General features: G+C 48.7%; 1 protein-coding gene across 19 annotated transcripts in view; it reads right to left on the minus strand.

Annotated features, from left to right (window-relative positions):
* MSI2 (musashi RNA binding protein 2) overlaps positions 1-27,420 on the minus strand; it is a 392,747-nt gene that overhangs the window by 212,571 nt on the left and 152,756 nt on the right. The gene's annotated exons all lie outside the window — the stretch shown is intronic.

Below are 27,420 nucleotides of genomic sequence, written 5' to 3' on the forward strand. Positions count from 1 at the left end.
TATGGGCCGGCAAAGGCGATCTAATCATCACTTGGCTGGAGGCTCCTTCGGTTCAGTAACACACTTAGGGAACATGCTCAAGATCCACACAGAACTGGTAGGGGGAGGCGGTCCTTTCCACTCAGCCTTTGGGTGGCTGTTCACTTCACTGAAGATTATGCCCTATGAATGAGGGTTCCCCTCTAGGCATTGGCCTAGGTGGCCAACTGGGTAATAGAACACAGTCCTTTCTGCCTGGTGGGGACTCATCCCACCAGTGTTGTTTGATGAGGAAGATAAAGGCAGGAGCCCTGGGGTCAGACAGTATGGATCCTGGCTCTACCAGTTCCCAGCTGTGTGACCTCAAACAAGTCACTTAACCTCTCTGTCCTCTATTTCCTCATGCACAAAGTGGGAAGAATGGTAGTAGCTACCACAAAGACTGTGGGGAGGATTAAGTAAGGGAATCCAGAGGAGTGCCTGGCACAGGGTGTGTGCTCGGCACAGGGGAATGCTTGTGTCTGCTCTTCTGATGCTGGAATTAAGTTTCCTGCTTTGCCCCGCTATGATACTGTGTGAGCAAATGACAACTACCCCGTGATACCACTGACTACTCATCACATAGCAGGTTTCAGAGACATGGCTCAACCCCAAATCATCAGGTTACCAATGGAGCCTTGGTGCCCATCACCTAGACAGCCAGAAAAGGGACAGCGAGCCTCATGGATGGTCATAAGACACCCTGAAAATCAGGAAGGTGACATCACAGTGATGATGTGCAGGGGGGAGAAGCTCCTCTGACACACACGGTCCTTGCCCAGGTCTAGTCTGGTCTGGCGGTTCCGGTGTGCATCTGCCATGTGAGAGCCCCTCCGGGCTGAGGTTAGACCCTGCATCCAAATCCCAGCTCCCCAACTCTTGGCTGTATCACCTGAGGGCAGGACGTGAACCTGTCTCCAGGTCCTCATCTGTAACACAGGGATGATGACAGGACCACCTGTGGGCTGGCTGGCTGGGCAGGAGAAACAGGTGAGATGGTACCAGATAGTGCTTTACTCAGTGCCTAGCACATTGTAGGTAATGAATGAATGGGAGCTATTATCACTGCAAAAATGAAAGAAATCAGGCCATCTTTCTCTAGATTAGAACCGGCTGAGAGACCAGCCTTTTCAGGTATAGGATCCTCCTCCCACTTTTAATCCAAATCCAGAAAAGACAGCCCGCATGATCATGATTAATGATCCTAATCTATGTACAACAAAAGTGAGCAAATGGATTGGAAAGACTGCCACGATAATTTGCCTGCCCCTCAAAAGTCTGGGGTCTCTGGCCTCAAGAGGGGCACACATAATCAGGAAGTAAAGGTCTGGCTTCCAGTCTTGGTTTTGATGCTGGCAAGTGAGTCCTGGGCAAACTGCTTCCCCTCTGCGAGGATGGACACAGGTCCCCGGGGGGCCCTTCCACTGACAGGCTGCAACCTGCTCCCCTTCTAGAGGAGAGGGTCCCTACCCTCCCAGTGAAGGGAAGGGAGGGCTTCACGGTTCCTTGCCTAGAACCAAAGTGAGGATGGCTGGAACTTCCCAGCCACATCTGTCTGGGACACCAGCTGGACAAATCTCCACGGAGCACCCAGTTGCCAAATTGGTGGATAAGACACTGAAGGTGAAGCCTGATGAATATGTCATCTAACTGGAGTCTGATGAATAAGGGTGTGGTCAGAGGTGCCGATCTTCAGGTCATAAAGATGTGAGCACATGGGAGAGCTATTCTTCAGGAGAGAAAAAAAAAGGAGCATCACTCATGGTCACAGTCAGCAAAGCTTGGAATGGGGGGGGGGGGGTGTCAGGGCTTCTTGTTTTTTCATAATCCCCTTATTCTTTAATGCTCTTCTTCGACCAGGCTTCACTTTAGGGACCAGAGCCAGCTGACAAAGACAACACATCATACCTGTCCCTTCCCCCTCCTTGAAAAGCCCGAAGCGCCCCTGCCGGGCAGTGGTTATGAAAAGTTTTAAAGACTAGCTTTGCCAGGAGGTGAGGAGGAAAATGGGCCAGGTTGGACAGCCGTGCCAATTTCACTGTCATTCCCAAATCACACATCTGCCTTCCTAGGGCTCTGCATCTTCAACTTCCCACCTTAAATCTCAGAGAGCAGCAAAGCACCAAAGCAATTTTCTCTGCTGGCCTCAGAGCAGAGGTACAAGCAGGCGAGAATGAGATTAGGGACCCACTCTCTGTGAAGATCCAGCAACAGCTATGGGGCCTCTGCTCTTGGAAAAAGGGCGAAGCGTCTCACTGTCCAGAAATGTGAGGCCCCAGGCTGGTGCCTCTGCTGCAGAAATGTCACAGGAAGGACAGGATGGAGGGAGTTACTTTCAGAAGATTTTCTGAAGCCTACTAATGGGCAGACCAACCCACTGTCTCATAAATAGCACCTAGTTCTTTGACAGTGCCTTCCCCCAAACACCATCGCTATATCTGGGGACGTATTTAGCGAAGGATCTCATTTGTGCATTCGAAGACAAGATTATCTGCCAAGCAGGTGGAGGCTTCTTCACAAAATTCCCACCTTCAATGTGCACCGAAATCCACACAACACCCACGCTCTCACACATTTACATGCTCAAAACTACACAACGGACACTAGTGTCTGGCAATTTTAAGCATTTCTGGTTCAGAAGAATGTCAGGTTGTAGATAAAGGCAAAGGACACTCAAGCCTCAATACCCGGCCCTTGACTAACCCCCCCCCCCCCCCCCCGCCAAATTTTGCTTTTGGTAACCTGCATCTTTCAACCATTCATCTTCTCAATCTTAACCCAGATCATTTTTTAAAGATATTTTACTTATTTATTCCTGAGAGACACACACAAAGAGAGAGAGAGGTAGAGACACAGGCAGAGGGAGAAACAGGCTCCATGCAGGGAGCCTGATGTGGGACTCGATCCCTGGTCTCCAGGATCAGGCCCTGGGCCGAAGGCAGGCTCTAAACCGCTGAGCCACCCAGGGATCCCCTTAACCCAGATCATTAACGACCAAGGAATGGAGCCCAAAGAGAACTGATGGCTTGGAAACCATCCACCAGCCATTCAACCCCTACACTGGCTCATATTACCTTGCTTTTCTCCCAGCTAAGACTCAGGAAAAAAACAGAGAAAAAGGTGAAAAATTTTGTGACAGTGGAAAGCCTGCAATGACAAAACAATACCATTTCCTCTGAGTATATACAAAAGTATATAAATGCACAGAAAATCCACCACAGGGATATTCATCGAAGTGATAAGAGCAAAGTACTGGGGATGAAGGGCAGGGGAGAAGGAGTGAATTATCCAAAAGGACTTCGTCTTTTCTACAGGTTTTCATTTTTTCCAAGGAGACACTCCTCCTGTATTACCTTATATAATTTACCAAAGCTTTTTTTCTTTTTTTTAAACTGAGGAATGCCATTTCTAGTTGCTGCTCTAGCCACAGAAAGAAATAAATCTTTTTTCTTCCTCTCCTTTCTCGTTTTGAAGAAGGCAAAGAAAACCATGTTCCCCTCCCATGCGGAATTTGCTGAAGGTCAAATTCTAGTGCCTATAAACTTTGATAATGTCTCCATAATTTACTATTTTTTACAGGCTCTATAGCTTTTAATAGCAAAAGCGAGCAATTTTTCACTGTTCATTTGCAGCACAGAAAGGAGAAAAAAGTCTGTCGTGTCTGACGTGTCTGCACTAAAACACTTCATTTTCCTTTCTAGTTAGTAAGTGAACTAAAAATTACTTCTTGCAAATAGATGCATATGTCTCTAATGGACACACAACGTATGTGTCTATGATCAAGCCTGGGAAAAACAGAGCAAGACAAGAATCACTACCCTGAAAGAGTGGTCAGCACCACCATTAGCAAAGGTTTACTTTATTAAATGTATCTATGTTTAAGAAACTGATGGTCAACAAGGTCAAAGATTTCTTGGGTCATCAACCAATTAGCAAAAAAATCTGAGCAAACCTAGCAAACCTTCCCTCCTATATATGTGAAGACAATGCCAAGATGGGGAAGATCTATTACTCTGGGTCTATAAAGCAGGACGTGGCTGGAGAAGGGGAGGATACGAGACCAAGAGGAAGCATGGCAGCCCCATCCCACTGAGTAGGCCAAATGAAAGCATTTTGGTGCTCACACAAGCCATTATGTGTACATCCTGGTCAGTCAAGACCTGTGATGGGGGATGCACAGGGTAGGCCTGTAGCTGTTGCCACATCATGAAAAGGGCATTGGCCTGGGAGGTGGATCTGTGGGGTTTGCCCCTAGCTTGGCCTTCAGTCAACAACTCAACAACGAGGCCCTCAATGATAACAAAGACTAGTTAACAATTACTAAGCACTGACGACCTAGGTCTCAGGGATCATGCAAAGCACTCTGCATACATGATCTTGAGTGACCCTCACTCCAATTCCCCCAACCACTCACTCCTATCCATTACTCCCATTTTGCAGATGAGGAAGCAGAGGCTCAGGGTAGATATGCGGAGGCTAACCCAAGGTCCAAGCTAATAAATGGCTAATGACACCATGATGGTGCCGCTTGGACTTTTCTAGGCTTCCTCTTCTGCTCCTCACCTGCTTTGGAGGCTCCTAGAGCCAATTCAAACTAAAGTCCTAACAAAAATGGCCAAACGTAACCCAGGAGGGAGGAAACTCCCTTCCTCGAACCCTTGGAGGTGAGGTCCAGGGACAAGAACTCCTCTGGTCTCAAAGACGTCAGAGCCAAACAGGTCCCAGACAGCCTTCCCAGACCTCACAGACCTGTCCCTTACCCTCCCTATGCCCTGCTCCCACCCTGGCTTCCCCAAACTGGGTCTTTACATGGAATTTGTCATTAATAGTTTCGCCGAGATCCATGCCCCTTGCCGTTGTGTCGCTCTAATGGGGCCGAGGGATACGGGAGGAGAGACCTGCTCCACACACCCTCGGGCAGGCTCCCAGCCAAAATCCTACATACACCGTCTTCCTGTTCATTTTGCCCCATGGATGATTTTTAAAGCTTTTTAATTGTCCTTAATAAATTACGTACATGTGCATGGTTGTTACAATAGTTTCATTAATTTTTCTCAGTGCATCTAAGCTGTTTATCACAGAAGTGTTAATAGAAAAGAAAAACATGTCAGGCAGGCTCTTGCTCACACACTCTGGGCTTGGGCAAATTAATGCTTATGGGATTGCCTTCCCGCACCACAAACAATTAGGGGCATATTTATTTCATCCTCGCAAACCATCTTTCAGCAAGGCCAGAAACAGTGTGCCCACCAGGGAGCCGTGCACCGGCTGTGGCTGTGGATCGGGCACACGGATGCAGGCCTCGGATTCAGTAACTTGTAACTTCATCTCCACTCTCCTTCAGCTGAAATCTAAACTGATCGTCTTTGGTGCTCACAACTCGTCCCATGCCAACGGAGAGAGACATGTCGGTAATATTTCAGATGACGTGCTTCCTGGTATTTGAGGCTTTCGACCAGAAGTAAATTACTGGGGGCCGGGAGACAGCACACTGATGGCCAAAAGTGGCACCGGGAAAGCCAAGCATGTGGTTCCACAGCAACAAGGAGCAGAGAATGCAGGCGATCGACAGGGGATTGATTGTCTGGTCTCCCAGGATCTGGAGGGAAAGGGTGAAGGGGCCGCTGGGAGCATGGCTATAAACTGTGAGCCTGCCAGTTGTTCCACATGCTTACCATCTGACCAAAAGCTTGACGCGACAGCAGGGTCAGCTGGGTCTTACTCGGGTGACAGTAAGAGTTCTAGGCGGAGACAAAACATACACTGGGCCCCTGCACAACCGGGCCATCTGTCCAGGGGTCCTCCTTCCTGAGCAGGGGATTTTAACATTTTAAAACAAACTGTCAAAAGCTGGCTTCAGAGTTCTGAAGAGGGATGGTCTATCCTCTCAGCAAGTGAGTTTTTTGGATTCGGCATGTATGAAATCAACCTGGCATCAAAATATAGGTGAATGCAGCTACCCACGTATAAGCCAAAGCTTGAAGGCCTGCCCTAACCTGACCCTGGCTCTTCTTCCCAAAAGGCTCGTTTCTTGCCATGCCAGGTTATTTGATGTTCCCCTAACACACTTTTGCCGAAGTGGCCTCTCTTTGCCAGAAAAGTTCTTTTCATCTGTCCTATCAAACTGCTACTCATCCTTAAGTAGCCATGCTTTTTCCCTCCAGATGGAGCTGTGCAGCATCAATGATGCTCCCACGCACGTGGACACATCTCTCTTAAAAGCCTACTGGTCACTATAAGAATATTCCTGCAGTTGAATGGATGGATGGTCAACCTTCTCTCTAACGCGGGCTCTTCGTGGTACCGATGCTCTGCTAACTGACCAAATCCTGAAGGAGGAGGTCCAGCTGAGAGCACCTCTGCTGAGGCCTTAGGGTTCACCTCTCGGGAAAAGCCCTATTCTGTGTACTCGGTGCCTTTGATGCTGAGACACTGTGGCAGAGAGTCCCAAAGGGGGCCGTCTGGGCAGGTAGAGAACACATACTGCAGGTCTCTTCACTTCTACCTTGCCAGCACACTGAGAACGTGTCCACTCCGCCCCTGCACCACACACCTACCCCGTCACTGCCCTCCCCCTGCCCCTCTCCAATTCATGTCTCATCACCAGCTCCCTTGCTCACCCGTCCCCAGTTCCAGCACCCTTCCCACTGTTCCCTGAACTCACAAAGCTCACCTCCATCTTGGATGCTACATGGGCCATTCCATCTGCCTGGAGACCCCTGTCCTTGGACAGTCCCACAGCCTCAGAGGGGCCTCACTTGCCCGCTCCACCTAAAGGAGCATCCTCACACCCCTCCTCTGCTCCCCAGCCTTCCCCAGCCAAATACTCTGTTTGCACTTCCTCTTCACACTGATCTGTGTCTGTGAGCAGTATGTTCACTTATTTGTTCTCTCATCTACAGTCTGACTCCCCATTAGCTCACAACTTCATGAGAGCACAGAGCCTGCAGTCTCATTCAGGTCTAGGTCCCCAATGCCTAGGACAGTGCCTGACACTTGGAGGGCACTCCTAAACATCTGTCTCATGAATGAGTGAGACTCATCTTGTGGTTGAACAAAGTTTGCTCTCCGAAGCCCCTTACAGAAAGACTCTGTATTCTGGAAAATGGCCCTGGTTCAACAACCAGTCCGGGAAGCACAGGGGAACTAGGAGTACTTTGGAATTTGGGGGCACACCTCGGGGAGCACTGGTAAACACTCAGCATGAATTCACAAAACTAGTCGCATGTTAATATATGCTGCCTCCTTCTTAAACAGCTTATGAACACTATAATTTTCTTCACTAAAACACTGTCTAACAGAACCAGCTCCCCTAATTACAGACGTTCGTATGCATTATAATCTTTATACAATTAAACCTACTTAAAAGAATAAATGATTAAATGCCCCCCTTGCCCTGTCACTAACCCATCCCTCCTCTAACCACCACCACCAAAAGACAAACGAAACGCAAACCACACAACAACTAAACAGAGAGGTGCTGAGAACACCAAGTTGAGTTGCAGACAGACGAAAATCCCAGGAAATTGAAATTCAGGCTGACACAGAACTTTTGTTAGCTACAGGGGGGAAAGTCAACTTTCAACTTCAAACCCAGTATCTGACAGCTCAGCATCTGACTGCAATGTCAAATTAAAGGCTTGTGTGTATTGTACAAAATGTCTTATTTCAGGAGCAAACATCTTCCCTTGCACAATTCACCTCGAGACACAAACACATGGTTTGGTGACCGGCAGAGGCTTTTCTGGGATCATCTTTTAAAAATTTCACAAACGCATTCCTGGCCCGCGGGTATTTACCAGGAAGTCGGTGGTGACTCTTCTGGAGTCAGGCAGGTTTAACTGATAAATCTCTCTTTGGGACATGGCTGTGCATCCTGGGGAAAACATCCAGCATGGAATTTCTATGAAAAAAGGCCCAGATGTCGGCTACTCGTCCGATGCTAACACCCTACTTTTGTAAAATTCAGCATCGTGGGGAGAAAAAGAGGCATCCTGAGAGTCGAAACAGATTCTCCTGTTTCAAGTACTGGAAGGGCCCTGAGCACAAAGCCATGTTATCTGAACCCCTGAAAAGCTGGTGCTTGAAAAGATCAGGCAGGGAGGTTTAATTACAGCCATGGAGCGGACCTGGCCCTGCAGGGCCCCTCTCATCGCTCCAGACATGCCTTGAAAAGCTCTTTTCTGCCTGGGCCACGGTCAACACCAAGCTACCCAGATGTGCAATCCAGAGGTCTTGGGACAATCAGAGTTATTCTCCTGTTCCTCCAGGGGACAACATTCCTAGCACAGAAGCTGGACAGCAGGACAGCCAAGTGGAAAGATCTGGGTCACCTTGTGGCTCTGAAGCAACTGCCACTGGGTAAGGTGCACTTGTCCACTCTGAGCCTCTGTGTTCTGATCTGTAAACTGGAGGTGTTAGCAAAATCTGCCTTCTAAGGCTGTGACAGTGTCCTGGAGACGCTCCGTGAGTAGTAGCTCTGCTTATCAGGCAAAAGATACCTGGCCAATTGTCAGAAATTTTGTACGGTCACTCGTGCCTTTCTAGTCCCTTCTGTGACTTGAATGTAGAGAGGCTTGGGGTGTGCACAAAGGGGTGAGAATCAGCAAGCACTCAGGTTCTCCCATTCCCCCCCACCCCTGCATCTGTCTCATCTCCCCTGGCTCTGTGCCTTGCCCATCTCCCCCCCCCCCCCGCCCAAGATTAAGCGGGTGGCAGCTGCAGTTCTGAAGCATCCACTAGGGCACCACCGGATTTATGGGCAGACATGCATCAGCCCCATTTTTCAAAGAAGTAGAGAGGTTCTCATTCTGCCCTCAGAACAAGCCTCTGAAATACATATGGACAACCACCATTACGTTTGGCCTCCAAGGATACTGAAGCTCAGAGAGTTGAAGTGATGTGCCCAAGGACATGCAGCTAGTGAGCAACAGTGTTCAGCTCTAGGCTGGGACACAGAGCGGGCCTGTGACAGGGCTGCCTCACAAAAGTAAGCAGCCTAATGCAGAGGGCAGAAAGGAGACATGGTATGAAGTGTCATCTTGGCCCCTAGCTTGCCCTCTGACCTCAGACACCCTCCCAGCACCATGCTCTGTCCTCTACACAAGGGAGTTGGCCCTTCCAAATTGTTCTGTGGATCCATGAGTGCTGGGGTAGGGTGGGCAGTGAGGAGAGGCAGTCCCTGACAGAGCCAAGTGTGCCCAATGCAGCTGCCAGGAAGTCTCATTAGTCAGCACCAACAGCTGCTGCCCCAGAACATGTGGCACCGATGGGACCCACCCAAGACTCTGCTAAACCTTGGGGGTGGCTGGAGAGCAGGAAAACAGGATTCTAGAACCTTCCTAGGGCTCCATGTGGTGTGGGCTCTCCCCTCAGCCACAACCCCTACCCCCCACCCCAGCATGCACCTCTCTCAGCCCCAATTATGGGCTTGATTGGATTTTCTAGGCAGAAATGGCCCCTGCCATCATCAGCCTGGAGGACAAGAGAGGGCACTGGAGGTAGGCAAAGCATGTTCGAAGGTTTTGAAATCCCAGCCACCAGGTTCTGTTTCCCAGAGCAGGGAAGGAGCCAGTCAAGTGGGTGGGTGACTCCTATCTGTGCTCTGCGGTTGATCTGAAAGACTATGAGTCTCCATCACCGCCTTTCTTCACCCCCCTCAAATCCTGACCAGGGCAATTTTTTAGGCATTCCAGTGAGTCCGAGCATCAAATTTCAAGCACTGTCTGCCAGAGATATGCCAGGTCCACTGATTGCCGGCAAGAGATGCCATTCTATATACCTGTCAGGAAGAAAGGAAGGTGAAGATGGCGCTGGGCCAGCACCATCTTCCTTGGCCCCACCTCATCCAGGGCTCCGAGCCTTCCAAAGTCTTTTCAACATCCTCTCTCAATTTTCAACCATGCTTATCTTGGGCAGCCTGGCCTGTCGGTCATTTCCCACAAGGAGCACCCTGAGAGGCCAGGGAAGAACACACTGGATTTTTCTGGGGGAAAGGGGAGTGACTAAGTGGGCAGGCTGTATGAAACCCTACAGAAGTCAATAAGCTCCATGTTGTTCAAGGAAAATAAACACTCAAGCAGAAACCTCTCCAAGTTCTGAATCTTATAGCAACTCCCCTTCAGGGAAGTGAAGTTATTCACGCTTGAAAACCAAGAAGGTAAATGTCTCCAGGAGGCTCATCACAATTGGCAGTGGTGATGTATACCATGAACATGACACGGATGCCAGTTTAAAAGTGGGGACTTTTGGGGCACCTGAGTGGCTCACTAGGTTGAGGGGCTGACTCTTGGTTTTAGCTCAGGTCATGATCTCAGGACCCTGGGATCGAGCCCCATGTCGGTTCTGTGCTCAGCAAGGAGTCTGCTTGAGACATTCTCTCTCTCTCCCCCTCTGCCCCCCCCCACCCTGCTCATGCTTGTGCACACTCTTTTTCTCAAATAAATATATAAAATCTTAAAAAAAAAAAGTGGAGACTTCCAGGGGCACCCTGGGGGTGGGGGGCGGAGGGGGAAATAAATGCCTCCCTCAGATCCCTTTGCCCTGGTGCCCTCCCCCCGAAGCTGATGAGCAATAGTGAAATAGTAAAAAAGGAAACCCCATAGGTATCCGCTTCCTTCAGGCAATGACATTAGAAACGGTTTCTGCTGCCTGTAGTCTGACTGTGTGCCAGGAGACCTGTTGAGGCCTTCTCACACCCCAAGTAACTAACACAATGTCCCTGACAAAAGTGAAATGACGTAAGTTTAAATAACAACCAAAACCAAAGACAATAATAGCATCTGGCTGGGATAAGGAAAAAGAGCAAGCCTGAGCAGACAACCTCTTTGTGCCATGGAGAGACCATCTTACAGGATCCCCCTTTACTGAAAAGGAAGCAGGTTCTGAGAAGTTCACAGATGTACAAAAATTGCATCCTGCAGCTGAGAATCGAATCCAGTCCCATCCGACGGCAGAGGTCTGTCTGCAAGGTGGTGGGTGATACCTCTATGCTTCTCTAAAAAAAAACCCTCTTCCCTACAGTAACCACCAACAGGTCGAGTGCAGGCTGCAGGGTGAGTGACAACTGCTGCCGGCTTCTGCAGGGCGGGGGAAACACTTCCCAACGGGGTTTGGACACTAAGAGAAGCTGGCTGGCAAGGCCAGATTTTACTGTTACTCAAGAGCCACAGGCCCAAAAATCAGTGCCAGATGTCTTAAGAAGCATCAGCCTTGGGCCTTGGAGGCGGTGGGCAGCTCTGATTTAACCCAGCCCATGAACACCCATCCTCAGAGTGGCAAGAGGCCTCCCAGGGGAGTGGGACCCCCAGCTCCTTGGTCAGCCATCCTGCACACATAAATCACCAGGACCAGGTAAGGGTGTGCGTGGTTCTGCACACCCACCCCTATCACTGGAGACAAAATACAAAGACTGGGTTCTCCCATTTGTGAACTACCGGCGTCACCACCTCCTGCCCTCCTGCCCTCCTGCCCAGGGGGCCACCCCGCCTGCAGAGGAGCCTGGTGTAGTCTTGAGGGCTGTGAGGTCCCCGCAGCTCCAGCCGAACAGCAGGGGGCAGTGTTGTCAGGAGCAAGCTGGCCGGAGCCACAGCCCCCAGCCACCCCAGGGGGCCCCTGACCAGAGCCTGATAACAGCACTAGGCAACCTCTCTGGGCTTCTGTTGCCTCAGGAGGGAAGAGAGATCGCCCAGGCCCACTCCCCACAGGTCTCTCTGCCTGTCCCAAACTGGCAGGTGTCAGCCGTGGCCTCCTTCCTGCAGGGCCCAGTCCCTCACTGCTCACCCTGGGCAGCTGGGAAGGCAGGTCCACACCCACAGCACAGAGGACCATAAACGAACACACACACACACTGAGATCCAGAACACAAAGTGTGTGCACCCACACAGACCGCCATTCATTAAAGGCCTCTGGCAGCCAGCCAAATTATAAATAGACCAGCTCATTTTTAAGATGACCAGCTCTTCAGCAAAGTTCTCTGGCCTTTAGCAGTGGTGGGAGCCCAGCCTCCTCTTAACCTCTTTTAGCTAAATGCTCGACAGAGAGCCAGTTCTGACCCAGCCAAGCTAGCAAAGCGCAATCACGTGTGCATGTGTGCACGCCTGTACGCGTGCGCGCACGTACACACACACACACACACACACACACACGACAAACCCCGGCCACGACTGTCTGATAAGCAGGATCTGATTGATGCTAAGCCCAGAGACACAGAGTCCAAAGAGGTCTCCAAGTCACAGGAATGACAAATAAAGCTGTTTAAAAAGGAATGAGGGGCACGGCTTCTTACGCCCCAGCGAATGCTCGGCAGTGAGACTCAGCTGGCTATCAGGCTCACTTCTCAGACCTCCATTAGCGCATGGTGTACCCATCACCACCTCTTCAGCTCACAGTTCAGTACAATCCCTGCCTCCTCAGCTTTTCAAGCACAGTTCAAACTGCCTTGCATGGCTTCTAGGTCGAGAATGCCAAGGGGTGACAGGAGGTTGAAATAACCAACCTAACTCTGGGGAGACCAGAGCTATCTGCACAGAGCTCACCCTTAGCACGATCCATTACCAAGAAGGTCCTAGTGGTATTGCATCTTTGCCAGACCAGACCCCCCCACCCCCCGCCAGGCCCCACCCCACACATCACAGGGACAGATTTACAAAGCAGCCCAAAGGACAGGAGGTAGATACATACACCTTCATGCACTGATTTTCACTCATCCACATTTATGGTATCAACAGTACATGACCAACATTATATTCCAGGGAACCAGACATGTTAGGTTCCCTTTACCTGCTCTATTAGTATTATGGATTGAATGCACAAGTCCCCCCAAAGTCCTATGTTGAAGCCCTAACTCCCAGTGTAATGGTATCTGGAGGCAGGGCCTTGGCAGGTAATCAGGTTTAGATGAGGCCATGAGGGTGGAGCTCCTGAGATGGGACAAGTGTCCTTGTAAGAACAGGAAGAGACTATAGCATTCTCTCCACTATGTGAGGGCACATCGAGAAGGTGGCAGCTGTCTGAAAGCCAGAAAGAGGTTTTTCACCCTAAGTCGTCTATGCATTCTGATCTCAAACTTCCGATCTTCAGAACTGTGAGAAATACATTTCCATTTCCGTTGGTTAAGCCACCAGTCTATGGTATTTTGTTATGGCAACAAAATATCAAGCTCAGACAGCGAGAAGGCTCCAATTTTTCTTCATTGTTTCAATTTCCCTCTCTCTGGCCCTCAAACACTAACCTAAAAAAGGAGGGGGGGATCCCTGGGTGGCTTGGCGGTTTGGCACCTGCCTTTGGTCCAGGGAGTGATCCTGGAGCCGGGGGATGGAGTCCCGCGTCGGGCTTGCATGGAGCTTGCTTCTCCCTCTGCCTGTGTCTCTGTGTCTCTCGTGAATAAATGAGTAAAATTTATATATAAAAAAAAAAGCACTACGCTAGACTTCGGTCATCCCCTAAGAATCCTGGAAATGTACTGACTCACCAGATTCTTAGGAAGGCCCCCCAAAAAAGGAGGCCTTCTCCTACACTGTGAACTCCTTCAGGAAAAGGACCATTTCCCCAGTGCCTGGTACACAACCGAGAATAGCCACCCTCAATTTATGAATTCAAGTCACCTCATCGGGGTAGGTCTTTGTGGTCCTGAGAAAGACTTAGGGTGGCTTAACTCTTTCCCCCCAAATATTCAATCTGTATCATCACCCAATAAAGTGCTTCTGCAGCGCCTCCCCACCTCCTGAGTCAGGCTAGGCCAGAGCTGGACTAGAAAGTCCCACAAACCACACTGAGCACAAGTTGTCATCCAGATCTACAAACACCTCTCGCCTCCACTCTGTAAAACCCCATATATCACACAGGCTTGGGCAGGACAATCACACATTGCTGGAAAAGTCAGGACCTTCCCCAGCATCAGCAGTCAGACACAGGTTTTGCCTCAAATCGCGTGTCAGGAAACTGACACCTAACGTCAGCTAATTGACACTGACAACTAATGGACACCTAATGTCTACTCCCAAAAAGCCTCGCAAGTGGCCCCACAAACTTACAACCCAATTCTCTCTGATGGAAAAGCTAAAATTCTCAGGCCCCAGGATCCTCGTCAGACTGGGCTTTTCATGGTGGTGACTTGTCTCTGTTCTCCCCAACCCTCTGATTTAGCCCGAGTCACCCTAAAATACTGTAGTTTTTAATCCTTTAGGGGTAGCGTTTTGTTTTAACTGAACTGCAGCTTTCAAAATAGTCCTGACCTTCCTGTCCCCCACCACCCTGTCACAGAGCAACAGAAATTAAATTGATTCCTGCTATCAGTGCTCTGCATCTCAGTGATTATGCCCAGCCACCAGAAAAGTCCGCTTTCTGCTCCATTCCATGAACAGGAACCCTGTTGCTAAATCCAACCCCACAGGCTCAGGAAGGAGGTGATGGAGGAAGAGGGGTAACCAAGTGGCACAGGTAACAATTTACGGCCCCCTAGTCACTGTGGTCTTATCTCTGCGGCCAGCCCCTTCTGAGAAATGGTGCCCGTTACTAAACCCCCCGGGAGGGCTGACTGCCTTCCCCCAGGACTCAGCCGTTTGGGACAGGTGGCCCAGCTGGGGAACGGGGAGCAGAGAGATTGCTGTGAAGGGCCCATTCTGCTCTTGGCCAGACCCTCGTCTCCTCGGCATGGTGCTACCCAGGCACCCCGGCTCAATCTACCTCCCCTGGCCAACAAGGTGGGGAAGTAGAGGCTGCAGTGAAGAAGTGAACACCTACATCCTCACAGAGGTCCTCCTGTGACCACCCAATCGAGGTTAGGCACCTACCCCCAGACAAGACACTGTGCTTTCCCTGCAAAGGACCCACAGCAATTCATCGCTGTGTATCTGTTTAAATGTCACTGTGCTCCACTAGATTGGCCCCATGAGGGCGAGACCATGACTGTCTTCTTCCCCACAGTATCAAACACTCAATAAATATTTATTGAATAAATAAGTAGGAAAAAAAAAAAAAAACCTCTCTACTACAGGCTACTAGAAACAGAATCCTAACTTATTTTTGGTCAGGCCTCTTTGGAAGTTGTTTGGTCCACGTTGCAAAACACAGGATAGACTATATAACCTTACAGGGTTCTTCCCCCTCACCCCTTCTTCATACCTCTTATTATTTTTGACTAGGTCACATGCCAGAAAAATGTTTCCCTGCCCCATACTGGAAAGACGACAGAGCCAAGGACAAAAGTTTCACAGTTCCATTGCAGTGAATGCTGGAATTCTCTACCTGGCAAGCCCTGAAAACACCCTCCCCTTCCTCTCTCCACCCCAGTCCAATTCCTAGTTCATACCACTGCCGCACCACGATCACCAGGAATGGCAGTCCCACCGCTGAGCCCCTCCCGGAGCTGGAATTCCTGACTCAAGCCTGTTATTGGCATCTAACAGGTTTGGCTCATCGAATCATCTTTCTGTGTCCCAGGAGCAAAAGCCAAGAAGCTTCATTTATTTATTTCTACCTCCTTTTGTTCCAAAAGGGACTGGAGGTATCCTACTGAGATATCTACAGCATGATCAAAATAAATGAAGCACTGAGTTAAGAGGGGAAATAAAATAAATCTAAAAGTAAGATTACAGCCCCAAAGTATATAGAGAGCATAATCGATCAAGGCATTCCCGAAACATGAGATGCGAAAGCTGCCTTTCCCAAGTCACCGCCTCAATGGTAAGATGGGAAATATTTGTGCTGATATTCAACAGACACTTTATCCACCCTGCAAGTGGTGGCTCGGCCTTGGGGACTCATCAACAATGCACACACCAGGCTCCAGGCTGCAAGTGTCTCTCATGTCCTTGAGTCCCGTGTCAAGCGCTCTCAGATGGGGAGAGGCGAGTTGCTGGAGCCAGCCCGGGAGAAGGGACAGAAAGGGTAGGGGAAACGTTTCCTTCTAAAACCTGGGCATGTCAGCACTCATCTCTGCTTGCAAAATAAACCTTCTCTGACCTTGGGCAGGACTAGATGCTCTCCTTGGCCCTTCCAATTCTAAAACTTTTATGATCTTATGATTCACGGTTGTCATACTCCCAGGAATGGTTTTGCTGGAACACTCATGGCACTCGGTAATCTTTCACTTCCATGCAAGCCCGGGCTCAGCTGCTAATCCTGTATGCTCTCACCCTCGTGCCTCCCGATTACAGTGGGCTGCCCAGATGCAGGGGCTCCTCTGTCCCAGTCTCTTGAATCTCTCTACTTCCATTCCCACACCTGCCAACCCCCAACTTAGCAGAGCAAAGCCCGTGCTGGACCTTCCCTTGCACCCCCCCCCCCTCAAAACACACACACACACACACACACACACATAATGGGGCATCCACTTTTCTTTCATCCATACATTTCAGAGAACCCAACACCCAGAACACAAGTATGGCAGGTTTTCCCAGAAAAAAATCTGTGAATGTACATTCCTCCTTCTTCTATAATCTGTTCCTGGTCCTTGTCATAACAGGAAATATTTACTGAGTACATATTCTGTGCTGAGCCCTCTCATGAATTCTCTCGTTTAATCCTTACCACACCCTCGCAAGACAGTTAACTATTATTCTTCCCATCTTATGTACAGAGCAGCACGCTGACATTCAATTGAGGTCAAGCTGTCTGCTCAAGGCCACACCAGGATTCCGTCCCTGCTTCATCTCATTCCAAAGTTCCTCATCACTACCCTGCAGCGTGGTACCTGCTTTTACAATCCATTAGGAATTTCCCCAATTTTAATTGCCTCATCACTCAGTTACACATTTTTCAGACATGCATTCATCTCAAGAGATATGCGTCCACTTGTAACTCTGTGGTGCAGGAAAGCAGATGTGGGTTTCGTGGTCCAGCAGACCTGGGCCCCAATTCTGATGCAAGGTCCCACAAGCTCCCGGAGTTCCGGTTTCCCACATGTAGAATGAGTGGCGCTAACAGCTCCCTGGGTCTCCCCAAGTCACAACCTGGTGATCGCGGGAGGGTAGCAATTCCTGGACAGATCAACACTGTACATTCACTTCTCAGTGAATGCTTCTGAATTCTGATCAGGGGAATGCTTCCCCTATGCTTCTGAAAATCCATGTAAAACATGGATCTATCACACAGTCCCACCCGAGTGCAGTGAATCCATCACCCATGCCGGGGTGGGATAGGGGTGGGGGGGCATTCCAAAGCAGCCGTCAGGGAGACAGCACTGTCCTTCAGCCCTCCCTGGCCAGGGAGGCCCCTTTAACATGTGGAAATGATTTTCTAATTAAGTGGTATATTGACTTCAAGTGCAAGAAACGCTCAGGTGAAGAAGACAGTGAATTCAGGTTCACAAAGAAAGAATTGCCCTGGGGCCACTGAGGCCAGATCACCTTTGGTGTCCCAGGTCCCCTCTATCCAGTCTCTACAGAAGAGTCTGAGTGATATTTCAAAATGCTGATCATTACGTGTACCTGCCCAAAGCCTTTCAGAGACTTTCCATGGCTCTTCAAATGAAATCTACACTTCTTCACACAGCTCACAGGCTTTTCTCCTATTCTCGGGGCTCCACCACCCATCAGCCCTGTCACAGGGTCTTTTCACGCTGGTTCCCTCTGCCAGGACAATCCTCTCCTGGATCTGCACACATCCGGCTCCTTCTTTCATACAGAGCTCAGCTTCAAAGCCAGCTGCTGAGAGACACGTTCCCTGATCACTCCAACAAAAGTAACCCTGAGCACTCTCTTCCACGATCCCATAGTATTTTCTTCATAGCAAAGAGCACTACCTGATAATTCTGTTGTTTACTTGCATGTCATCTGAACGCCTTCTCTTCAACCTTCCACTGAAATGTCTGTTCTATGAAAGCAAGAACTTTGTCCACCTTACAAGGGTCAGTGTCCAACCCAGCACCTGGCATACTGTAGACCCTCATAAAACTGGAGGAGGAGGAGGAGGGGACGACAGGCATGAACAACAGTACAAGCAAAGGACAGGAGTGCAGATGAGCAGGACACATGCAGACCACAATGCTCCTTTGCAGCTGATCAACTCCAAAAGCAGACGCCTGGGAGTCCTCACCAGCACTGGGGAAGACCATGAGGCAGGCCGGGTACAGTAGTGGCTGTGTACATGAAAAATCCCTGCACACAGAACTGGGGGACCTGCTTTCAAAACCCAGTTTCCCCACTGTATTAGTTCCCGGGGGCTGCCATAACAAAGTAGTGCAAATGGAGGACTGGAGGGCTTAAAACCCAAGAAATGTATTCTTTCACAACTCTGGAGGCCAGAAGTCTAAGATCACGTCAGCTGGTTGGTTCCTTCTGAAGCTCCCAGGGAGGATCTTTCTCATGCTCCCTCCTAGCTTCTGGTGGCTGACAGCAATCCTTGGTGTTCCTTTGGCTTAGGGACACATCACGCCAACCTCTCTTTGGCTTCCCATGCATATCCCATGCGTCTAAATTTCTCTCTTCTTACAAGGCCATCAGTCATTGCATTAGGAACCACTCTGATCCAGCAGGATCTCTTGTTAACTAATTATATCTGCAAAGACCCTATTTCCAAATAAGGTTGCATTCTGAGGTTCCAGGTGGACATGAATTCTGGAAGAGACTCTCTTCAACCCCACATACCCACCAACTCAAGTGTGTGACCTTGGAGAAGCCCCCAAAGCATCTGAGCCTCCCCTTTCCCATCATTCCCCCACTGGTTTCAAATCCACCCTGAAGGGAGGTGGGTGCCTCAGTAACGGTGCCTGTCCGTCCAAAGGGCCTGTTCACACACGCTGAGCTGAGAGGACTGCAGACTGCTGTGGCCGGAAGCAGGGGACCACTGTAAGCTGGGGTGCAGACTGTCCAGCAAAAACAGGATTTAAGGAAGGCAAGTACAAGACAGATTAGAGCAGGAAGGAATGAGGCAACAAGAAGCAGAAGTGGTTCGGCTTTGCCTGGATGGGGACAGAAAGCAGGGGACAGGAGTGGACATGGAGCCACTTAGCAGATAAACATCAGCCTTAGGAATGAGTCAGGAAGAGCCGTCAGTAACACCACTGTTCTCCCAGACAGGAATTCCGAGCAGGAGACGAGATTGGAGTGAGTGAGGTCAGTCTGACGAGGGTGGAGCATGAGATATAAGTGGAACATTCGAGTAAGGGTACTGACAGGAGAGGTGTGTGGGGGGGTCAGGTGGAGTGAGGGCTGGGCTGCAGCTGCAGGTAGAAATTGTGCAAGGAGAGGGGTGGCAGCTGAGGCCATGGGCGCTCCAGGGTTGAGGGATGAGCAGCATGGGAGATGACGCCCAGGGCAAGGATGAGGCCCAGCGATCATCTCATTCTGAGGACAGACTGCCGGATTCCAGATAGGAGCCGCACTCCCAACCCCTGCATGTGACTGTCTCCACCTAAACCCAATTCTAATACTAGGAACAACTGGAAAAACACATCCAGCAACTGGAGAAGGGCTATGTCCCAGGAACAGTACAAGGTGGGAAGAGAGCCAGGCAGGGGAAGAGGGGCCAAGGCTGTCACCATCCTGGGCCCCACACACCCTCTCTGTCCCCGATGAGGAAACTAAGATCCTTCTCAATACCCGAACCCTGTGATTGTCATCTACCGGAGCCACATTAAGTGCCTGGTAATTCAATAATTCAATTAGGAAAGCTCAATTAAAAAAAAAAAACTTACTATTTAACGGAAGGGTTATGAAGTGCGACACAGCTCAGGGTGATTAATAGTTACAATTAAAGGCTGAACGTGCTGAGGGGAGAACAGCACAGCTTAGCGGAAACACAGTTGTGCTCCACAGAACACAGCAAGTCATTCACAAGGACTGGGGTGGTGCTGATTGGGGGGTGTCTTCTCCACATTCTACACCCCACTCCAGGGCCCTGGCAGTCTGAGCTCCAACGGAGAGCCCTGTGTACAGAATTACCTGGCAGATTCACCCAGGTGCAGCAGGACACTACTGGGGGCAGAGAACCAAGTGGGGTCCCTCTCTGCCTCCCCAGCAAATCAGAGATTGTTTGCCACAGAACTGGAACAAGGCCCACTCTGACCTGTGGTCCTATCATCTTTGCACTGCAATCAGGTCTTCCAGAAGGTAGTGAAGGTCAGAGAAGAAATGGGATTGGTCAGCCAAGGAGAGGGGGCTGGGCAGGGGGCTAAGCTCTGAAAAACTGCCCCAGAAACAGCAAGGGGTTGCTCTGGCATCTCTGCCTTCTCATGTCAGGGAGAGCCTCACTTCTGGACCACAGGTGCTTCTGGCTTCCAGTAAGCCCACAGAGGGTGCAGGAAAGGATGGGCCACTCTGGCCATGCTGCAACACACCTGGCCTTAAGACCCCCGAGCCTGGCCTCCTGCCCCTGCCGCCGGCTCAAGCCAATGTAGCAAGCAGGTGCCAGGCCACATCCTACATGGTGGCCATTTCCAACCACAGGTCTCTGAGTTCTGTGCTCAGGATGGGCCTGGCTCGGAGTGTCAGTCCCGGCCCCCAGGCCATGAGTCTGCACCAGTTTTAGGAAGGATGGGGCCCTGGAGGGATTAATTCTTCACTTGGTAGAAAGGCCACCAGCTTACCATCCTCCAGTTAACCAACAGGGGAGGGGACAGATATCCATAACCATTCAATGTTGAACTGCTTTCAGCAACTGGGAGCCTTTTATCTCTAATAGTAGAATACCACGCAGGGTTTTCAGTTAAAGGCTTTACAGAAGAAGGCACAGCAAATGGAGTTTCCTTTTGTTCGTGGTTCTTGAAGGAGCATTCTCCATGCTCTTGAAATGATTAACCACAGCCAAATTCAGGAAGGAGATAGGCAGGACAGTCAAGCCAGACCTTTAAACTGCTAATGTCCCTTCGCCTTCATGACCAGAGAACGAGAGCCATCTCCTGAGCTCTACTCCGACCCCTCCTGTCCAACCACCACCATGGCTCTGCCCTATTTCTTCCACTTGCCCCTTGGGTGAGAGGATAGACCACAGTCTTGACCCTCAGGGCTGTGAGCACATAGGCCCCGGAAAGGTGGTGAATGGGTGCTCAGAGCCCTTCAGCCCTGAGCGGCAGGCAGACAGATGTATTCTGTTGAGTATAGCCCCAGGATCTCTCACATGGCCAGATTGGGGGAGTCAGGGGGGTAGTTGAGGGAAGAGATGGAATAAGAACGAGAAATCCAATGGAAACAATGCCATTGCCTTTAGGGGTGGATGTGCTAGCTGAAGTATTCTGAGTGAATGAATGAACAAATGGATAGTTGGGATTGCTAACTCATTTTCAAGCCCAACGTGCCAGACAGGTGGGGTACAAACGCCATACCTGCCCTTGAGGCACACGCCCCCATGGACACCATCCACACTGGCATTACTAAGACTACAGAGAACCCCACATGAAAAGAGAAAGACAGTGAGCTTGGATTTGGCTGAAAAAAATATTTAAAAGCAATACTAATTAATTATAATCACCGATATGAACTTTTTGCCATTCATGCCTAATTACTGTGCAGCAAAATGATGGTGTTTACCATGAAAAGCACATCACGTTAACTTTAGGGTGAGTTTTCTTTGGTGGCACCAGAATTGCCAACGAATGGGTAAATGTGTAGATACTGTTATTCACAGGTGTCTGGTAACCACCTCCAGACACTGGAGAGAGTCCCATTCTTACAAATAATAACACAAGTATGATTTAAATGAACATTATACTGAGCACTCTGTGTGTGAGGTCCTCTACAAAGGATATACACATAGCTTTCTCCTTTAAGACTCTCAATCCTATAATAAGGTAGGAGTTCTACTATATGTATCACCTTTTTATAGAGAAATTCACTTGCCCAAGGTTACACAGTTGGGGAAGTGAAAGGGTCCCGGACTGGCAGCCAGGTCTGCTGACCTCCAGTATCCATATTCATCACTGATATGACAACTGCAGAGCCAATGCGCAGGAAACGAGTCCAGAAGAGTGCACACCAAAATGCTAATAGTGGCTAGCTCTCAGTGATGAGACACTAGCCATTCTTCCTTTTGCTTAGCTATATCTGTGTAATTAAAAAAAAATCCATGATCTATTACTGGGGGGCTTACTGTTTGGTTGGTTGGTTTATTAAGGACGACAGCCCCGCTAGCTAAAACTTTCCCTATCCACAAACCAAATCAGTGGTAGGGAGGTGGGAGTCCAGGCATGCAGGGTATGCAAAACCCTGGCTGGTCAGTCAGCTAGACCAGCCTTCCATGTGCTGCAGATGCCCTTGCTATCTGGTCCTAACAGATGGTCCTCACTTTATCACAGCCTCCCCGGATGCCGGATGAGTGGATGGAAGCTCCAGAAACATCCAGCCGAGAAGGACAGTGGCAGCAGGAGCCACTTACGATCAGCACAAAGAACGCCCTGCGAGAATGCCTTTCCCAGAGTCTGACAACACACTATCAGCTTTTCTTCCTCTTATTAGGAGGACACAACTACTGAAGTTAATCTCTTAGACACAGAAAAGCAAAAAGCTTCCCAAATTTTGGGGCCAGCCTCTTTGCCCAGTGATCTTAGACCAATGCTGTGTATCTAGTGACAGTGGAATAAGGCTGAAATGCAGGGCTAATTCCAAACAGCCCAGGTGCCATCTAGAAGGTCCTACGCAACTGCATCCAGGCCTGTCAGGGTCTGCCTTGAGTAGACTGAAGCCACTTCTCAGATCCGGGAAGGACTGCTCCCCACCCGAGGAAGAGCCATGTGTGCTAAGAAAAATCTGGATGACACCACAGGCAAGAGCTAGGTCTAAGACACTGTATTTTGGTTGTGAGTTTCCTCTTCTGGACACTGAGTCTCCAATGCAGGCTCTGTGTCCTGTCCACAGAATGCACCAGGACTGACTTGCAAATACATACTGAATGGCCAGTATGTTCTTACCTAGGAGAGCGGAGGGCACTCAGAATCACAGGGTAAGAAGCACTGAAGTAACTGGGGATGTTTACCTTGGGAAACAGGTGCTGTGGCGGGGGTGGAGGACAAAGGGATCTCATAATTGTGCTGACACAGCTAAGCTTTGTGATAAAGCAGACAAAACATGACATTCAAAATTAGGAGGCCTTGGCTTAAGACCCTGCTATTTGCCACTCAATTAATTTTTGTGTGTTCCTAGAAGAGTGAGTGAGTGTCCTTATTCTAAATATGGAAACAGGTAACCAATGATTCCAACCCTGGCTGTGCATTAGGGCCTTTAAAAATAGACGCCCAGCCCCCGCCCCAGTCCTATCATCTAATCCCTAGAGATGGGTCTGTGAATTCCTTTTTAAAAGTTCTTTAAGTAACTCTGATATACAGTCAAATTTGAGAACCACTGACATATATATATAGCAAGCCAATGACATATAATATATATATACTTTTACATATTTAAGAATATAGCTATATTTATAACTATATCCATATATATTAAAACACCGTTCAAAATACATTACGTACACAGTTTGTCTGATGCAGAGCTCAAAAAAGCCAGAATAAGGAACTACGTGCTCATCAAGTAGGGAAGCAGATTTTTACTCCTGGAAAGTTCTTCCTTAAAACATTAAAAACTAGTCTAAAATGGAAGTTGAGGCCTTGGAAGGTTGTGAGATATATTTAATAAATTTGCCAGGAAAATTACAGAAGAAATTCCCACATGGATTGGATAGGCCAAATCACTTTTTGAATGTATTATTAATGATACCAAAACATTTATTTACCCCCACTTCGTGTGGACAACTTAACTTACGTTGCCTTGCTTAATCCTCAGAACCACATGATGAGGGAGGTGGTTATGTACCTTTCATTCATCAGTGGGAGAGAAACTGGGTCCTCATCATATCCTCCACCCTTGCCCAGGCTAGCTTCTTCACATCTAGGGAGGCCCTCATATTCCTTGCCTTGCTTCTGTCAGTCCCACTGGAGAGAAGAAAACCAGAGGTTTTCTCAATCAGAATCCTGCAAAGTAATCACAGGACCTTTCCTGGATCCCCACCTCTGCGCTAGTTGAGCTGCAGAAGCACAGACTTTAGAATTCAGGAGCCCTAGGCCCTGGGGACCTCTGGCACTGCTTGCTTTCCCAATGGATGGAAGAGTCAGCTTCCTCTTAACTCTTAATCCTTTCCTCAAACACTTATCCACCAGGCCATGCTTAACTAAACCTTCACTCTGAGACAGAAGAGACAGACCTCTACTAAGCCCTTCTCTGCAGGTTTTTACCAAATGCAGATGTAAAAGGTAATAAGATGGAAATGCTGCATGTGCCTCAGGCCTATGCTCCTCAGCCCCTTTATGGCCCTGCTTTTGAAGCTGTCCTGAATCCCCTTCTGCTCTGTCTGCAGCTCCTATGAGGGTGGGGACCCTGTCACCTCTGCACCTGGTATGTCGAAAGCATTTGACAACCATTTATTGAATACAAGAAATATATTAAAATAGGGAATTGACCAGGGACGCCTGGGTGGCTCAGTGGTTGAGCATCTGTCTTCGTCTCAGGTCGTGGTCCTGGGGTCCTGGGATCGAGTCCCACATCGGGCTTCCTGCATGGAGTCTGCTTCTTGCTCGGCCTATGTCTCTGCCTCTCTGTGTGTCTCTCATAAATAAAGAAATAAAATCTTTAAAAAATAAAATAAAATAGGCAATCAATCAAAAACATGTCTACAATGGGGGAGCAAACTGAACTCTCCGAGACCTGTCAACGTTAAAACTTTGTGATTAAAGGAAAGTCACAAAATATACCCTGGGTGTCTACTGAGTGCAAGACACTGTACCCAGGCCATGGGGATGCACACAAAAGCAGCAGTCTGCAGTCCCCACTGAGCTGGAAGGAAAAGATAAACAGGTAACAAGCTGAATCTTTATCTTAAAGACCAGTGCAGCATTTAAATAACAATGGGAATGCTTTCACAAGGCAAGGTGTAATTGCCAAATGTATCACACAAGGAAAAAAGTCCCCATTTGTCTTCAGTTATATCCTTTCTAGGACAAAACAGTTATGAGGCTGGGAACAATGATCAAAAACCCACCGAAAATCACAACTGAACATACCCGACTGGAAAACATTTTATCTGCCGCCATTTTTGCTTCAAGGTAACAACCTGAACCATCAACTCAACTCCATGTCTGTCCTGATCCCCTCTCCTTGTATCCTACTTGGTCAAAGTAATACAAGACTTCACAGATCATCTGGGAACAGACAGGCAGTGCAAAGCATTAAAAGTCATGGTAAAATAGACGCCTCTGTGATATGTTTTTTTAATGTTTCAAATGAGAAATTTCAGAGGTATGTAAATTTGGGGCATAAAATCTGGATCACTGAAGCCCAGGATCGCGCTTAAACCATCTTTCAATGGTAGAGGTGTAAATTAGGGCAAACTCCCTAGGTGGGGGTTGGGGGTGGTTTGGCAACAAATAGGAAATCGTAAAATGTATTATCATCTCCTTCCTGTAAATTTCTAAAAGCGGGATGGCCAGGTCAAAAGTATAGTGCAAACAGGACAGAAATGTATTCGCAAGGGCAGTCCAGACAGCACTCATTATGAGACCCAATAAAGACAATGATACGGAAAACAACCTAAATGTTCCTAACTAAGGGGTTTGAGTCAATCACTCACAGCACATCGGTATCACAGAACTGATGCAGGCATCAAATACAATCATACAGAGTACAGTGACACGGAAAGATGGCTCGGACACATCGCTGAACAGGAAAAAGCAGTCCGGCAAACACCACGTTATACCCCATTCATATAAACATGCACACAACTACATGTTTTATGTTTGTGCAGACAGACCTCTGGAAAGTTACACCAAAATGTTACTGTGGGTTATCTCAGGGCAATGAAATATGAAAGGAGTCTTTGGTTCTTTGTTCACTCTTGTATTTAATTTTTTCTAGTATGCTTTTTGTTTTTAAACAAAATCGTAACAATGTTAAAAAATAAATAAACTTCCTTCATTTACAGAGCACCCAATTTTGTGCAGTCTTGCCTCACTAATGATCCCAGCAGCTGATTCCCACCTCTTCTTGTGGAATATTCCAGAACACCCCCTTGTGATCCAACTATAAACCTAGCTCTCCCCTCTTCAGGATACGGAATGGGATTGGATGTGAGGGTCATGCAACTCTGCCGCCCTGGGAAGAAATGCTTACAGGAGCCAGCAGTGATTTTCAAACCTCAAACCGTTACAAGTGCTTCCTGAATCTTGCCCCACCTCCTGCAGGGCCGGATCCTGCTGGATGACTAACCCTGCCCCAGGAAGGAAATAGGCCTAGCTAAAGATCAGGAGTTGAGCCTCATTAAATTGCAAAGATCAGGTGTCAGTTCCCAGACACATTCTCAAACACATCCCAGGGGCTGGGGAGTGGAGGGGGAGGTGGGGCGACATGGGACACAGTCCCACCCTCTTGGTTCTCAGCCACCTCACTTCCAAGTACAGGACTTAACTGCTGTACTTGGAGTCATCAGGCACAGAGTCCAGAGGCATTCTGAGGGATGAAGCAGGGCCAGTTGTCTCCCACTATCTCCCAAGGGAAGCACTTCCATCCACATGGCAGGACAGCCCTTGGAAAATAACACAGAAGCCTCCACCTCTGGAGCATACGAGGAGACCCAGAACCTGCAGGCAGTGACCCTCCCACAAGTGATGTGTTACCAGATCCCAAGCCTCACACCATATGGACTCCAGGAAGCCAGGAGGCAGCTCTGCCTTCCCACTTCTGTCGTCATGAAGAAGTTTTCAAGGGATCCTCAGAAGCAGAATGAGGACAGAAAGTAGAAGCTACAAGCCAGAGCCCCAAGGCACACAGAGCTATCATCCTTCAGATAGGAAACACATGCCCAGAGATGCTAAGAGCAAGAAATCACTGAGTAGAACTTCAAATGTTATGTCTAACTTTGATCTTCATCTCAGAGGGCTACCGGCAGCATTGAAGGGACAGCATTTTTCTCCTCCTGAATCATTTAGTCCCCATTCTTTGGTCTGAAGAGTTTAACACAAGACAGTTACCACACACGGCTTTCTCTCCATGTAAAAATGAGCTCTGAGAACATTCTGGATAGTTCAGGGTTCATGTTGCCCCGAAGGATCTGTGAGAACTGGCCCTCGACATAACCAGCTGGAACATCACAATGATTGCCCCTGTAGGAGATGTATATAATAAAAATTGAATGCTGCAGCATGAACTTCATACATACTTGTCCTCTTGGTTTATTCATCAGAAATAATTATCTGTGCTTGCTTTCACAAGAGCACATATTTTATAGGGTACATTAAAATTTAATGGATTTTTAATAATATTGTAACTACCGCAAGAGAAAAACTGGAAAAAGCCACACCACATGTCTTTGCTGCTAGTGGTTTGGCACTAGCGCTGTAGAGGAAGAAGGAATTTGGTGTGGAAGGGGCAGGGAGAGAGGAGGAGGAGCTTGAAAGCACGAGTGGATGGAGACCACTGGGTGCCTGGT

Source organism: Canis lupus, chromosome 16, assembly GCF_048164855.1.
Source record: "Canis lupus baileyi chromosome 16, mCanLup2.hap1, whole genome shotgun sequence".
Classification (NCBI taxonomy): Eukaryota; Metazoa; Chordata; class Mammalia; order Carnivora; family Canidae; genus Canis; species Canis lupus.